Source organism: Lolium rigidum, chromosome 7 (genome assembly GCF_022539505.1).
Source record: "Lolium rigidum isolate FL_2022 chromosome 7, APGP_CSIRO_Lrig_0.1, whole genome shotgun sequence".
NCBI classification, from domain to species: Eukaryota; Viridiplantae; Streptophyta; class Magnoliopsida; order Poales; family Poaceae; genus Lolium; species Lolium rigidum.
The window spans coordinates 42,152,647-42,168,320 of NC_061514.1; positions in this window are offsets into that span (position 1 = coordinate 42,152,647).

Below are 15,674 nucleotides of genomic sequence, written 5' to 3' on the forward strand. Positions count from 1 at the left end.
ATCAATCAGTCATATTCCACGAAGAGTTACGTAGCCACCGCCATCGCGAAGCCAAGTTCGGGGGACAGAAGTCTCTGTTCCAGCACGCCGCCGGGACGGGGAATTGCCCCCGGAATCCATCTCCATCGACAGCTATGTGGTTCAATCTCTCTTTCTTATGATGTGATCTTTATGTGATCATAGGCTATACAATCTAGATGTCATATGCTACTCAAGTGTTTTATTATGTGAACTTCGGAGTTACTCGTGACCTCGGTGTAAAGGTACGATGTGTGCGTCGTGTGTAACTCCCTTATGAATTGTGGTGTGTTAGTACCTCCTATGAATGCTCACGATGACGATGTGGGGTGTTTATTAGTACTTGGGAATACGCCTTTGAGGTGTGCTTTTGCACACTTGCCCAATGAATTTGAGTTCTTTATCCAACAAGAGAGTGTTTTCAGAGTAGTATGATGAAGTTCTTATATTTATATTCAATTATGATTGCAATCTTGAGAGTGGCCACTAGTGAAAGTATGATCCCTAGGCCTTGTTTCTAAATACTGCAAACACCGCTTATTTACTGTTATACTGCATCTTTATTTCCTGCAATATTTATTTCAGATCGCAATTACCGTTTACCACCATCTATACCACCTGCGTTTTAATATCTCTTCGCCGAACTAGTGCACCTATACATCTGACAAGTCTATTAGGTGTGTTGGGGACACAAGAGACTTCTTGTATCTTAATTGCAGGGTTGCTTGAGAGGAATATCTTTGACCTCTACCTCCCTGAGTTCGATAAACCTTGGGTGATTCACTTAAGGGAAACTTGCTGCTGTTCTACAAACCTCTGCTCTTGGAGGCCCAACACTGTCTACAGGAATAGAAGCGTGCGTAGACATCAGGGACTGTGTGGAGGCCGCTACTCCCCTGCGGCTGATCCACCTTGGGGCTGCAACGTCTGGGTTGGATTCCAGCGAGATGAGGGGAGGCAGATACATCGGGTGGTTCAACCAGAATCTCGTGGCGCGGTTTGATAGGTGTCATTCGTTCCCTAGACCTCTTTGTGGTGGATCTATGGGACAAGGCTCCACTGCGGTAGGGGCTGGCCATGGACTAAATAAAGGAAGAATAAAATGAGGTGTAAGCTCATGTTGAGTTTTCTTTTCTTTTTTTCAAAATTAATCATGATGAGATTCAGAGAGTGGCACCGGGGATCTCCCCAGCCGCCCGCAGCCACCCCCTTCCCCTTGCCCACCTCCCTTCCACCAATCGAGTGATGCCCCTAGACTGGCAGCGGATGGCAGTGCCAAAGAAAGTCTCGTGTGGCGGCTCCGCTCCAGGATGTATGGCGATGGGACGACGTGCATGCGGCTACCTCCCATGCAGCTTGGCTACATTGGGGCTAGATCGCGTGGGTTTGACCCCGGCGAGATGAGGGGCCGCATATCCATCGGGTGGTTCGCCAGCTTCTCGTGGCGCGGTTTGCCCGACGTTCTCCGCTCCTTAGACGTGTTCATGGTGGATCTAGAGGGAGAGGCTTCGATGCGGTTACAGCCAACCATTGGCGGCAGCCGCGGGAGTCGTTCCCTTTTTTGGGGGAAACCCTAGATCTAGGTCTCCTAGATCGGACAATGGAGACACTTCAGTGTCATTCAACCTCGTGGGGGCGTCGTTTTGGAGCACATGCCGACTGGAAGGGTCTGTTGGTGGAGCAGTTTTACATCTACCGCATAGGCGGTGAGGAGTCTTAGTGGCGGGGTCTTGGTGTCGGACGCGTGTGGTGATGGATACATGCATGATGGTGGAGTTATCTAGCATTGTGAGGAGGTGTCGATGGAAGTCCTAGCAACGGTCCTCGCTTCGATCTACATCCTCGAGCTGGGTTGGCTGAAGTTTGCTAAGACGGCTGCTGGAGCGTGCGCATAAGCGCTATCTCTAGAGTTTTGTCGGGGAGCCAGGGATGGCTGTGGTTGAGTCATCAGGCCTCGTTTGTTCCTCTATCGTTGTGTTAGTTGATTTTGTTAGTTTGTGGCATTGTTTGGTAGCTTCAGTTTGTACGATCCGGCAGAGGCCAGGGTAACCCCTCATTTCGAAAGGAAAAAAAACCACGTTGAGATCACTATGTAATAGGGGCACAAGATTTGATTTCATTAGCATTTGGTAGAGTTAATTCTCTGTGTAAAGACATTACATAGGTGAAATTTCTTAGGATTCACATCCTCTAAAGTTCCTATGAAAATCTACAATCCAAGGAGGCCCTAAGCCCCCAAATATGTTGCAGTTCGCGGGCTGTATAATGAACGGAAACTCGATAGTTTACCGTGAGATTAACTAGGCGAGGACGTACGTACGGGTTCGCTAGTAGAGATGGAGTCGGATCGGTGGAGGCATTGTGGTAGCTAGCTAGCTAGTGGTGCATGCTGTGGTGCACGTACGTACGTAGTACATGTGGGGCGAGCGAGCAAGCGTCATAATTTTGAAGAAGATAGGGCAAAAGGCACAGCATCTAGGGTTGGGTAGGCGAGGGCAAAGCTAGCTATGCGGTAGAGGTTGGACCTGGCTACGGACTCGTAGTTGGAGCGTCGCTGTATATATCGCCCCTCCCAAGTTCCCATGGATGGACCAGCTGCTACGCTCGCATGATCCAACGTGCATGCATAGGCACAAGGCTATGGTTTCCTTATTCGTGTGTGGTACTAGCATGGCTTTTCCATCCCGCGCGGATGCATGCCACTGTTCCCCATGCATGGCCAAGAACCAGAGGATCGGATCTCACGGCTACCATGCGCATCGGCGCAGATCGGTCAGTAAATCCTGCACAGGACTCTCCGTCCGTCCGGAACCAGGTGGAGTAACTCACCAACTAGATATTGTGACATTGTGTTGTGGTAGTAGTAACTTACTTATATAGTAACTCCGAACTGACCATTTTCATCACTAATATAGTCTAGGATAAGCACTTCTTGTTCGAAATGGGGGACGAAGACCAGGCTTCAGGCATCGATTGATGCAATGCAACCATTTATTACTTTATTATCAGTTAACTATTACAAAGGGGGACCTTGTGTATCGGTCATCTAAAAAGAAAGGACAACATAGATTGATTATGCATCAACATGCTATCGAAGCTCGAAATGTCAATTGCACCGACTGTATATATCCAGAGCAACTGTCGCTAAACGGTTGCACCCAATATCTAAATTCTCGCGCTTCTCTGTTGGCTATAGGTAGAACCACATATAGATTCAGTAAGTAGCCAGTTGGCATGACGTGCATAAAAGAACAAGATTTTGCATTGCTAGTTATCTTTTTTCACGACTCCCCTCAACCAATTCTATAAAAAAGACAGTGTGACATTGTTTGGGGACGTTATGCTGAAAGTCAAGTGTACAATCCGCCAAATAATAAAGCGCCCTTTTTCGAAAAAAAAACAATCCGCCAAATAATCTTCGCTAGCGGACATGTAATACAAAGATGTTGAATTGTGTCAGCTTGATCACAAAGGATTTGTTTTTACTTCCTTGCCAATTTATTTTTGTTAAGTTATCCTTGGTTAGTAACACCTTGTGATATGAGAATCAATAAAATCTTAATTTTAAGTGTTACTTTCATTATCCAAATATATTTTCTAAGAAGCATCATATGGCCATTCACGTAATGTACATGCACTTGACCAAAAAGAGCTTGATGTAGTTAGTTTCCATACGAACATATTAGGTTGCGAGACCTTCACATCCGTCAACCTTCGAACTCGATGAAGCCATCTTGCCCATTTATTTTAGTTAAAAATCTCTAAAAAATTATATATAATGGGACTTGAGCCATCACGTGGGCAACCGATTTCTTTTACGTTGCAGTATGTTGTATAGCGACGGATATTGGTGAGATAAATGTGTGTCTCCTAGCCATATGTCTTCCATGTTACCTATGCAGAAAACCTCTTTCAACGAAACCATCTTTCAGCTTCATGCCCCTTTTGAGAAAGGAGAGTCATCAACTTGGGACAAGAATTTGGAGTGTAGATATTAATTTATTTTGTATATTAGCTATTGCCATACCTCTTCTTCCTTCAGTAATTTAAAGAGTCACTTGCTCAACGAACACTCATTTTTAATGTATAATAACTTCACACCAAGAGCCCCTTGATCGTTTGGCCTACAATTTTTTTTGAAAAGGGGAAACACCCCAGCCTCTGCATCGTGATGATGCACACGGCTTTTATTATTATGCAGTCTTCAAATCACACAGTATTTATTACAAAAGTGACAAATCGCTCATAGTCGATACAAATATCAACCAGTGGAAAAGCAAAATTCGAAAACAAAACCAACTAAGCACCCTGTAATCGACTAGTATGACACCAACCAGCCAGAGACAAGATACCCTGAGCAATCGTCTGGAGATGGATGCATCCAGTATCCATAATATTCCGCTGGTCCTGAGGTTGCAGCAAGGCCCATAGTTGCACCCAATGGACCACCATATGAATAACCTGCAAAATATTGAAAGAAGTTGAATTATTAAATATAACGTTATTTCGGCACCTCCATGACCAGCACAAGGCTGATGCATCAATGCGTATCCGATCCTTTGCTTTTTTGTCAACTCCATTCAACCAATTGCCAAACATATTAGTAATATTAGTTGGAGGTGGAACATCAAAAGCGAAATAAACCATGCGCCATAATAACTTTGCAAAGGGACAGGCTAAAAAAAGATGTTCAATAGATTCTTGTGCACCACAAAAACAACACTTCGTACACCCTTTCCAATTTTTTTTGCAAGATTATCTTTAGTTAACAAAACTTTGTTATTGAGAAACCTCATAAAAAATCTGACCTTAAGTGGGATTTTTAGCTTCCATAAATATTTCCGTAGAAAAGGAGTGTGATCATTCATCAAATCTTCATACATAGACTTAACAGTGAACAATCCTGAGGTGGTAAGATTCCAAACAAAGCTATCTGGTTCATCAGCAAGGTTAACATTCGTTTGTCTTCTACATAAGTGCAGTCATGCTATCCATTTGTTCCCATTCAATACTCTCCTAAACTAAATATTAAGAGGTACATGAGCTTAATTGGGCCAAGGGTCTCCTGCAGTCAAAGATTTGGCAAATTCTAGGTGATTTTGATAGTCAGTATACCACATCAAGAGACTTTGTTCTCCCTCTACACTGCCCTGCTACTGAACCTCCTCACTGTAGTCTGACCAAGGCTTGTTCAAATGTGACCCAAGGCTTCTCCACACCACAAGCTATCAAGCCCAAGCTGCTCCTTGCTCCACCAGCATCCACCTCTGTTATTCATGCAAGGAAGAAGGCCAGAGCTACACCAATGTGTGTCTCAGAAGTAAGGAGGAGCCCCAGGATTTCTGCCTCTTCTAGGGGCTATAAGGCCAAAACTTGTTTTGACAAAAATTGCTTAGCTTGTGCCTCTGCTGCCCCTCCCATAAAGAAAGCAGTTGTAAGGAATCTATGCTCCAAATTCAATATTCCAACTCCAGATTCTGATGATGACTCACCAGCAGAGGACTCCACTCCTAGGCAGACTAGGTCTACCAGGGTCAAGAAGGTTTCATCCAAGAAGGAAGTCAATGATAAAGCAAGACATGGACAAACAAAGAAGAAGTAAAAGGCTTGGAGAGTCTGTTACTTTCAGCTTTATTCCCTGTTATTTTTTCTTACTGGATGCTTGGAGCTTTTGGTCTTTTGTCAGGAAGTATTTCCTGTTGATTTTGGCATGTAATAAGACTCTTTACCTTACCTTATCCTTAAGGACTATATGCTTTTGGAAGTGCTGTAATGATGTGGTAACTTGGTGGATTCAGTCTATGACTGTATCTCTGGATGATATGTGCTTTTCCTTTTTAATATATGGATAAATTATTCTGGAAAGTGCTGAATTGGAATATTAGGGGTACTAATGACCCTGAGAAATGGCCACTTATTATGAATAAAATAAAAGAAAGTGGTTGCCATGTGATTTGCCTTCAGGACTTCAAAAGAGAGCATGTGGATTTACCTTTCCTTAGAAACTTTTGCCCAAGGAATTTTGACTCTTTTGCTTTTGTCCCCTCTGTGGGGCGATCTGGTGGTATTATTACAATCTGGGATAGTTCTGTTTTCAAGGGGAACTGTGTGTTTCACAATAGTTATGCACTTTCTGTTGAATTACAATCCACCAAATCAGAATTGTTTTGGACCCTGACAAATATTTATGCCCCTTTTCAAGATAGCCAGCAATTGGATTTTCTCCATTGGCTTAATAATGTCACTATTCCTGATGAAGAGAACTGGTTGCTTGTGGGAGATTTCAATTTGATAAGATCTCCTCAGGACAGAAATAGAGATGGAGGAAATGTTAATGAAATGTTATTATTCAATGAAGCAATTAGTAATTTGGGATTGGTGGATATTCCTCTCAAAGGAAGAAAGTATACTTGGAGTAATATGCAGGATTCTCCACTACTGCAAAGGTTGGACTGGTTTTTTCTTCAGTTGCATGGTCTACTGCTTTCCCAAATACCATGGCACTTCCTCTTGCTATGACCACATCAGACCATGTGCCCTGTGTTATTTCCATAAAGACATCCATTCCAAAATCAGTAATCTTCAGATTTGAGAACGGATGGTTGCAGCACCCAGTTTTTTTGGCTATTGTAGAGCACTCTTGGAATCAGTCCATTCACTATGCTGATGCAGCAAAAAGGATTACTGCAAAGTTTAAAATCCTTAGAAAAGAGTTGAAGAAATGGTCCACTTTCATATCCTCTATTAACCAGGATATACAAGATTTGAATGGCCTTATTTCACTGATGGATGCCATTGAGAATTTCAGAGATCTTCTTCCTATGGAGAGGACTTTTAGACAGGCTATGAAAATGCATCTAGCTGGACTCCTTAAGCAACAGTTGGCCTATTGGAAGCAGAGAGGCAAGCTTAAATGGGTTACTCTGGGAGATGAGAATTCTAGATTTTTACATGCCATGGCTTCAAATCAGAAGAGGAAGAATCATATTGCTTCTCTCTCAAACACTAATGGAGATATAGAGACTGAGCATTCTGCTCAAGCCAATATTCTGCTTGAATCCTATAAGCAAAGATTGGGACAGACAGAACAGGTTACTGGATTGCCTGATATTATTTCTCTGCTACACAGGCATCCAAATCTGGATTTCCTGGAGGAACCTTTTACCCCCAAAGAAATTGATGATGTTGTGGCTTCTTTTCCACACAATAAGTCTCCCGGCCCAGATGGTTTCAATGCTGAATTTCTGCAGAAATGTTGGCCCTTAGTTAAAAAGGACTTCTATGATCTTTGCAATCAGTTTCATCAAGGTTCACTGTGCCTTGAAAGCATCAATAGTTGTTTTATCACACTTGTGCCAAAAAAAGATGATGCATCTACTGCTCATGATTTTAGGCCTATATCCCTTCTCAACTGTACTCTTAAGCTCCTCACAAAGCTCTTGGCTAATAGGTGATACGTCTCCAACGTATCGATAATTTCTTATGTTCCATGCTACTTTATTGATGATACCTACATGTTTTATGCACACTTTATGTCATATTCGTGCATTTTCTGGAACTAACCTATTAACAAGATGCCGAAGTGCCGGTTCTGTTTTCTGCTGTTTTTGGTTTCAGAAATCCTAGTAACGAAATATTCTCGGAATTGGACGAAATCACCTCCCAGGTTCCTATTTTGCCCGGAAGCATCCAGAACACCCGAGAGCCGCCAGAGGGGGGCCCTGTGGGCCCCAGATGACATGGTGGCGCGGCCAGGCCCTGGCCGCGCCACCCTATGGTGTCGTCGCCTCGTTGACCCCCCTGCGCCGCCTCTTCGCCTATATAAAGCCCCTGCATCGAAAACCCTTACGGAGGAAGCCACGATACGAGAAAAGTTCCAGAGCCGCCGCCATCGCGAAGCCAAGATCTGGGGGACAGGAGTCTCTGTTCCGGCACCTCGCCGGAGCGGGGAAGTGCCCCGGAAGGCTTCTCCATCGACACCGCTGCCATCTCCACCGCCATCTTCATCACCGCTGCTGCTCCCATGAGGAGGGAGTAGTTCTCCATCGAGGCTCGGGGCTGTACCGGTAGCTATGTGGTTCATCTCTCTCCTATGTAGTTCAATACAATAATCTCATGAGCTGCCTTACATGATTGAGATTCATATGATGATGCTTGTAATCTAGATGTCATTATGCTAGTCAAGTGGGTTTTACTTATGTGACCTCCGGAGACTCCTTGTCCCACGTGTGTAAAGGTGACAGTGTGTGCACCGTGTGGGTCTCTTAGGCTATATTTCACGAAGTACTTATTCACTGTTGAAGAGCGTAGTGAAGTGCTTATTTATATCTCTTTATGATTGCAATGTGCATCGTATCACAATTTATCTATGTGCTACTCTAGTGATGTGTTATTAAAGTAGTTTTATTCCTCCTGCATGTGTGCAAAGGTGACGAGTGCGTGCACCGTGTTAGTACTTGGTTTATGCTATGATCATGATCTCTTGTAGATTGCGAAGTTAACTATTGCTATGATAATATTGATGTGATCTATTCCTCCTACATATGCATGAAGGTGACGAGTGTGCATGCTATGCTAGTACTTGGTTTAGTCGTTTTGATCTATCTTACACTTAAGGTTACTTAAACATGAGCATTATTGTGGAGCTTGTTAACTCCGGCATTGAGGGTTCGTGTAATCCTACGCAATGTGTTCATCATCCAACAAAAGTGTAGAGTATGCATTTATCTATTCTGTTATGTGATCAATGTTGAGAGTGTCCACTAGTGAAAGTGTAATCCCTAGGCCTTGTTCCTAAATACTGCTGAGTTACTACTGCTTGTTTACTTGTTTTACTTGTGTTACTACTGCTTGCAATACTACCACCATCAACTACACGCCGACAAGCTATTTTCACGGCACCGTTGCTACTACTTATATATATTCATACCACCTGTATTTCACTATCTCTTCGCCGAACTAGTGCACCTATTTGGTGTGTTGGGGACACAAGAGACTTCTTGCTTTGTGGTTGCGGGGTTGCATGAGAGGGATATCTTTGACCTCTTCCTCCCCGAGTTCGATAAACCTTGGGTGATCCACTTAAGGGAAAACTTGCTTGCTGTTCTACAAACCTCGCACTTGGAGGCCCAACACTGTCTACGGGAAAGGAGGGGGAACGTAGACATCAAGCACTTTTCCGGCGCCGTTGCCGGGAGGAAAGGTAAAAGGTACTCACACTCCGGACCTCGGCTACCAAGCTATTTTCCGCCGTTGTAAGTACTCGAAGCTATTTCCTTTAGACTCTGCAATTGCGACATTTGGTTTCTTGTTTACACTAGTTAGGCATAATGGAAAACAACAAAAATATGAGAGATCTTTATGAACTTTATCTTGAATTAGGACATGATGTGTTTGAAGAGAGAATTAAAAAACCCATGGAACTTTATATGCATGATAATGGGAATGTTATTAGTATGAATGCTTTGAACACCATTGTTGCTAATGCTATGGAAAATTCTAAGCTTGGGGAAGCTGGCTTTGATGAGCATGATATTTTTAGTCCCCCAAGCATTGAGGAGAAAATTTACTTTGATGATACTTTGCCTCCTATTTATGATGATTATAATGATAGTAGTCTTTTGTTACCACCTGTTATGGAGGATAAATTTGATTATGATTACAATATACCTCCTATATTTGATAGCTACTTTGTTGAATTTGCTCCCACTACAATTAATAAGAATGACTATGCTTATGTTGGGAGTAGTAATTATTTTATGCATGAGACTCATGATAATAATGCTTTATGTGATAGTTATATTGTTGAGTTTGCTCATGATGCTACTGAAAGTTATTATGAGAGAGGAAAATATGGTTGTAGAAATTTTCATGTAACTAAAACACCTCTCTATGTGCTGAAATTTTTGAAGCTACACTTGTTCTATCTTCCTATGCTTATTACTTTGCTCTTCATGAACTTGTTTATTTACAAGATTCCTATGCATAGGAAGCATGTTAGGCTTAAATGTGTTTTGAATTTGCCTCTTGATGCTCTCTTTTGCTTCAACTTCTATTTCTTGCGAGTGCATCATTAAAGCTGCTGAGCCCATCTTAACGGCTATAAAGAAAGAACTTCTTGGGAGATAACCCATGTGTTATTTTGCTACAGTACTTTGTTTTATATTTGTGTCTTGGAAGTTGTTTACTACTGTAGCAACCTCTCCTTATCATGTTTTTGTGCCAAGTAAAGTTTCTATGTCAAAGTTGATGTTATATTTGGGATTGCTGCGCAGAAACAGCATTGCTGTCTGTCACGAATCTGGGCACAGTTCTCTGTAGAAAATTCGAAAAAATCTGCCAATTTACGAGCGTGATCCTCAGATATGTACGCAACTTTCATTAGTTTTGAGTTTTTCCATTTGAGCAAGTCTGGTGCCAGCTTTAAATTCGTCTTTACGGACTGTTCTGTTTTTGACAGATTCTGCCTTTTATTTCGCATTGCCGCTTTTGTTAAGTTGAATGAGTTTCTTTGTTCCATTAACTTTCAGAAGTTTTGTGCAATGTCCAGAAGTGTTAAGAATGATTGTGTCACCTCTGAACATGTGAATTTTTGATGATGCACTAACCCTCTAATGAGTTTGCTTGAAGTTTGGTGTGAAGGAAGTTTTCAAGGGTCAAGAGAGGAGAATGATATACTATGATCAAGAGGAGTGAAAGCTCTAAGCTTGGGGATGCCCCCGTGGTTCACCCCTGCATATTTTAAGAAGACTCAAGCGTCTAAGCTTGGGGATGCCCAAGGCATCCCCTTCTTCATCGACAACATCATCGGGTTCCTCCCCTGAAACTATATTTTTATTCGAGTCACATCTTATGTACTTTACTTGGAGCGTACGTAGTGCTTTTATTTTAGCTTTTGTTTTGTTATCTTAGTTCTCTGAATAAGTTCATCCTTGTGTGGGAGAGAGACACGCTCCGCTGGTTCGTATGAACACATGTGTTCTTAGCTCATAATATTCATGGCGAAGTTTCTTCTTCGTTAAATTGTTATATGGTTGGAATTGGAAAATGCTACATGTAGTAATTGCTATAATGTCTTGGGTAATGTGATACTTGGCAATTGTTGTGCTCATGTTTAAGCTCTTGCATCATATACTTTGCACCTATTAGTGAAGAAATACATAGAGCTTGCTAAAATTTGGTTTGCATAATTGGTCTCTCTAAAGTCTAGATAATTTCTAGTATTGAGTTTTGAACAACAAGGAAGACGGTGTAGAGTCTTATAATGCTTACAATATGTTTATATGTGAGTCTTACTGCACTTGTTCATCCTTGAGTTTGCTTCAAATAACCTTGCTAGCCTAAACCTTGTATCGAGAGGGATACTTCTCATGCATCCAAAATCCTTGAGCCAACTACTATGCCAATTGTGTCCACCATACCTACCTACTACATGGTATTTCTCCGCCATTCCAAAGTAAATTGCTTGAGTGCTACCTTTAAATAATTCAAAATTTATCACCTCTTATTTGTGTCAATGTTTTATAGCTCATGAGGAAGTATGTGGTGTTTTATCTTTCGATCTTGTCATTTACTTTTGACAGACTTTCACAATGGACTAGTGGCTTCATCCGCTTATCCAATAATTTTGCAAAAAGAGCTGGCAATGAGGTTCCCATCCTCAATTAATTAACTTTCATTAATAATTCTCTTCACATGTTTTGCTCTGATTCATCAGTAAGCAACTTAATTTTGCAAATAGACACTCCTCCATGGTATGTGAATGTTGGAAGGCACCCGAGGATTCGGTTAGCCATGGCTTGAGTAAGCAAAAGGTTGGGAGGAGTGTCATCCATAAATAAAGAAAAACTAAACTAAAGTACATGTGTAAACAAAAGAGAAGAGGGATGATCTACCTTTCTGGTAGAGATAACGTCCTTCATGGGAGCCGCTCTTGAAAGTCTGGTTGATGAGGTAGTTAGAGTGCCCACTACCATTCGTTGACAACAACAAACACCTCTCAAAACTTTACTTTTATGCTCTCTATATGTTTTCAAAATCAAAGCTCTAGCACAAATATAGCAATCGATGCTTTCCTCTTTGAAGGACCATTCTTTTACTTTATGTTGAGTCAGTTCACCTATTTCTCTCCACCTCAAGAAGCAAACACTTGTGTGAACTGTGCATTGATTCCTACATACTTGCATATTGCACTTGTTATATTACTTTATATTGACACTATCCATGAGATATACATGTTATAAGTTGAAAGCAACCGCTGAAACTTAATCTTCCTTTGTGTTGCTTCAATACCTTTACTTTGAATTATTGCTTTATGAGTGAACTTTTATGCAAGACTTATTTATGCTTGTCTTGAAGTACTATTCATGAAAAGTCTTTGCTTTATGATTCACTTGTTTACTCATGTCATTACCATTGTTTTTGATCGCTGCATTCATTACATATGTTTACAAATAGTATGATCAAGATTATGATGGCATGTCACTTCAGAAATTATCTTTGTTATCGTTTTACCTGCTCGGGACGAGCAGAACTAAGCTTGGGGATGCGATACGTCTCCAACGTATCGATAATTTCTTATGTTCCATGCTACTTTATTGATGATACCTACATGTTTTATGCACACTTTATGTCATATTCGTGCATTTTTTGGAACTAACCTATTAACAAGATGCCGAAGTGCCAGTTCCTGTTTTCTGCTGTTTTTGGTTTCAGAAATCCTAGTAACGAAATATTCTCGGAATTGGACGAAATCAACTCCCGGGTTCCTATTTTGCCCGGAAGCATCCGGAACACCCGAGAGCCGCGGAGGGGGCCCTGTGGGCCCGGATGACATGGTGGCGCGGCCAGGCCCGGCCGCGCCACCCTATGGTGTCGTCGCCTCGTTGACCCCCTGCGCCGCCTCTTCGCCTATATAAAGCCCCCGCATCGAAAACCCTTACGGAGGAAGCCACGATACGAGAAAAGTTCCGGAGCCGCCGCCATCGCGAAGCCAAGATGCTGGGGACGGAGTCTCTGTTCCGGCACCCTGCCGGAGCGGGGAAGTGCCCCGGAAGGCTTCTCCATCGACACCGCTGCCATCTCCACCGCCATCTTCATCACCGCTGCTTGCTCCCATGAGGAGGGAGTAGTTCTCCATCGAGGCTCGGGGCTGTACCGGTAGCTATGTGGTTCATCTCTCTCCTATGTAGTTCAATACAATAATCTCATGAGCTGCCTTACATGATTGAGATTCATATGATGATGCTTGTAATCTAGATGTCATTATGCTAGTCAAGTGGGTTTTACTTATGTGACCTCCGGAGACTCCTTGTCCCACGTGTGTAAAGGTGACAGTGTGTGCACCGTGTGGGTCTCTTAGGCTATATTTCACGAAGTACTTATTCACTGTTGAAGAGCGTAGTGAAGTGCTTATTTATATCTCTTTATGATTGCAATGTGCATCGTATCACAATTTATCTATGTGCTACTCTAGTGATGTGTTATTAAAGTAGTTTTATTCCTCCTCGCATGTGTGCAAAGGTGACGGTGCGTGCACCGTGTTAGTACTTGGTTTATGCTATGATCATGATCTCTTGTAGATTGCGAAGTTAACTATTGCTATGATAATATTGATGTGATCTATTCCTCCTACATATGCATGAAGGTGACGAGTGTGCATGCTATGCTAGTACTTGGTTTAGTCGTTTTGATCTATCTTACACTTAAGGTTACTTAAACATGAGCATTATTGTGGAGCTTGTTAACTCCGGCATTGAGGGTTCGTGTAATCCTACGCAATGTGTTCATCATCCAACAAAAGTGTAGAGTATGCATTTATCTATTCTGTTATGTGATCAATGTTGAGAGTGTCCACTAGTGAAAGTGTAATCCCTAGGCCTTGTTCCTAAATACTGCTGAGTTACTACTGCTTGTTTACTGTTTTACTGTGTTACTACTGCTGCAATACTACCACCATCAACTACACGCCAGCAAGCTATTTTCTGGCACCGTTGCTACTACTTATATATATTCATACCACCTGTATTTCACTATCTCTTCGCCGAACTAGTGCACCTATTTGGTGTGTTGGGGACACAAGAGACTTCTTGCTTTGTGGTTGCGGGGTTGCATGAGAGGGATATCTTTGACCTCTTCCTCCCTGAGTTCGATAAACCTTGGGTGATCCACTTAAGGGAAAACTTGCTGCTGTTCTACAAACCTCTGCACTTGGAGGCCCAACACTGTCTACAGGAAAGGAGGGGGAACGTAGACATCAATAGGCTACAGACTGTCATTATGCAACTTATCCATGAAAACCAATATGGGTTTATCAAATCTAGAACTATACAAGACTGTCTGGCATGGTCCTTTGAATATATTCATCTATGTCACAAATCCAAGAAAGAGACAGTTCTGCTTAAACTTGATTTTGAGAAATCTTTTGACAAATTGGATCATTCTTTTATTCTTGAGGTTCTAAGAAGAAAGGGTTTTGGAGATAAATGGTGTGCTTGGATCATGCAGATTCTTTCTTCAGCTACTTCATCAGTTTTACTCAATGGTGTCCCTGGGTCTGTATTCAAATGTAAAAGAGGAGTGAGGCAGGGAGATCCTCTCTCTCCCCTTTTATTTGTGCTTGCTGCTGACGCACTGCAAACTTTGGTTAATCATGCTATGCTTACAGGACACCTACACAGACCTATTTCACTCAATTGTTCCCCAGACTACCCAATTGTTCAATATGCTGATGATACCCTTGTCATCATGCCAGCTGATGTTTCACAATTAGTACATTTGAAAGAGTTGTTGCATGCTTTTGGAGCAGCCACTGGACTGAAGGTTAATTATGAGAAATCTAATCTCATCCCCATCAATATTCCAGAGGATTCTGTAGGACAGTACACGAATGCACTCAATTGTTAGCTAGGAAACCTTCCTATGCTCTACCTAGGGCTTCCCTTAAGTATTACCAAGCCCAGAAAAGAGTACTTTATGCCTCTTATTATGTGTATACAGAGAAGATTGCCATCATGTGCCATGTATCTGCATTATGGCAGCAAACTCAGATTGGTCAATTCAGTTCTCTCTTCTTTACCCATTTTTACCATGAGTACTTTGAAAATTTATCAATGGGTGTTGAATGAATGTGATAAATATCGAAGACATTGTTTATGGAGGAATAAGGACTTGTATAGTAAAACACCACCACTGGCCTCCTGGGACCTTGTCTGTCGCCCAAAGGATCAGGGGGGCTTGGAGTCTTGAATCTGTCAGTGCAAAATGACTGTCTTTTAATGAAACATTTACATAAATTCTATAACAAGGTCAATATTCCTTGGGTGAGTCTTACTTGGGAAGCCTATTATCAAACGGTTTTGCCGCCCCTTCGAGCAAGAGATATCTCCTTTTGGTGGCGGGACTATCTCAAATCCTTGCACATCTACAAGAACCTGTGTCGGGGGTGTTCCTCGACAATGTCCTCCGATTGGGACTTAGGGTTGATGGAATCCTGCAAGCTGATACGAGACATCGGTACACAGACAAATGGGGGGAGCGATTTACCCAGGTTCGGGGCCCTCGATGAGGTAAAACCCTTACGTCCTGCTTGTCTGTTCTTTATTATGATGAAAACAGTGTTACAATGGGGTGCCGAATAGCTCGGCTGTGATCTCGTC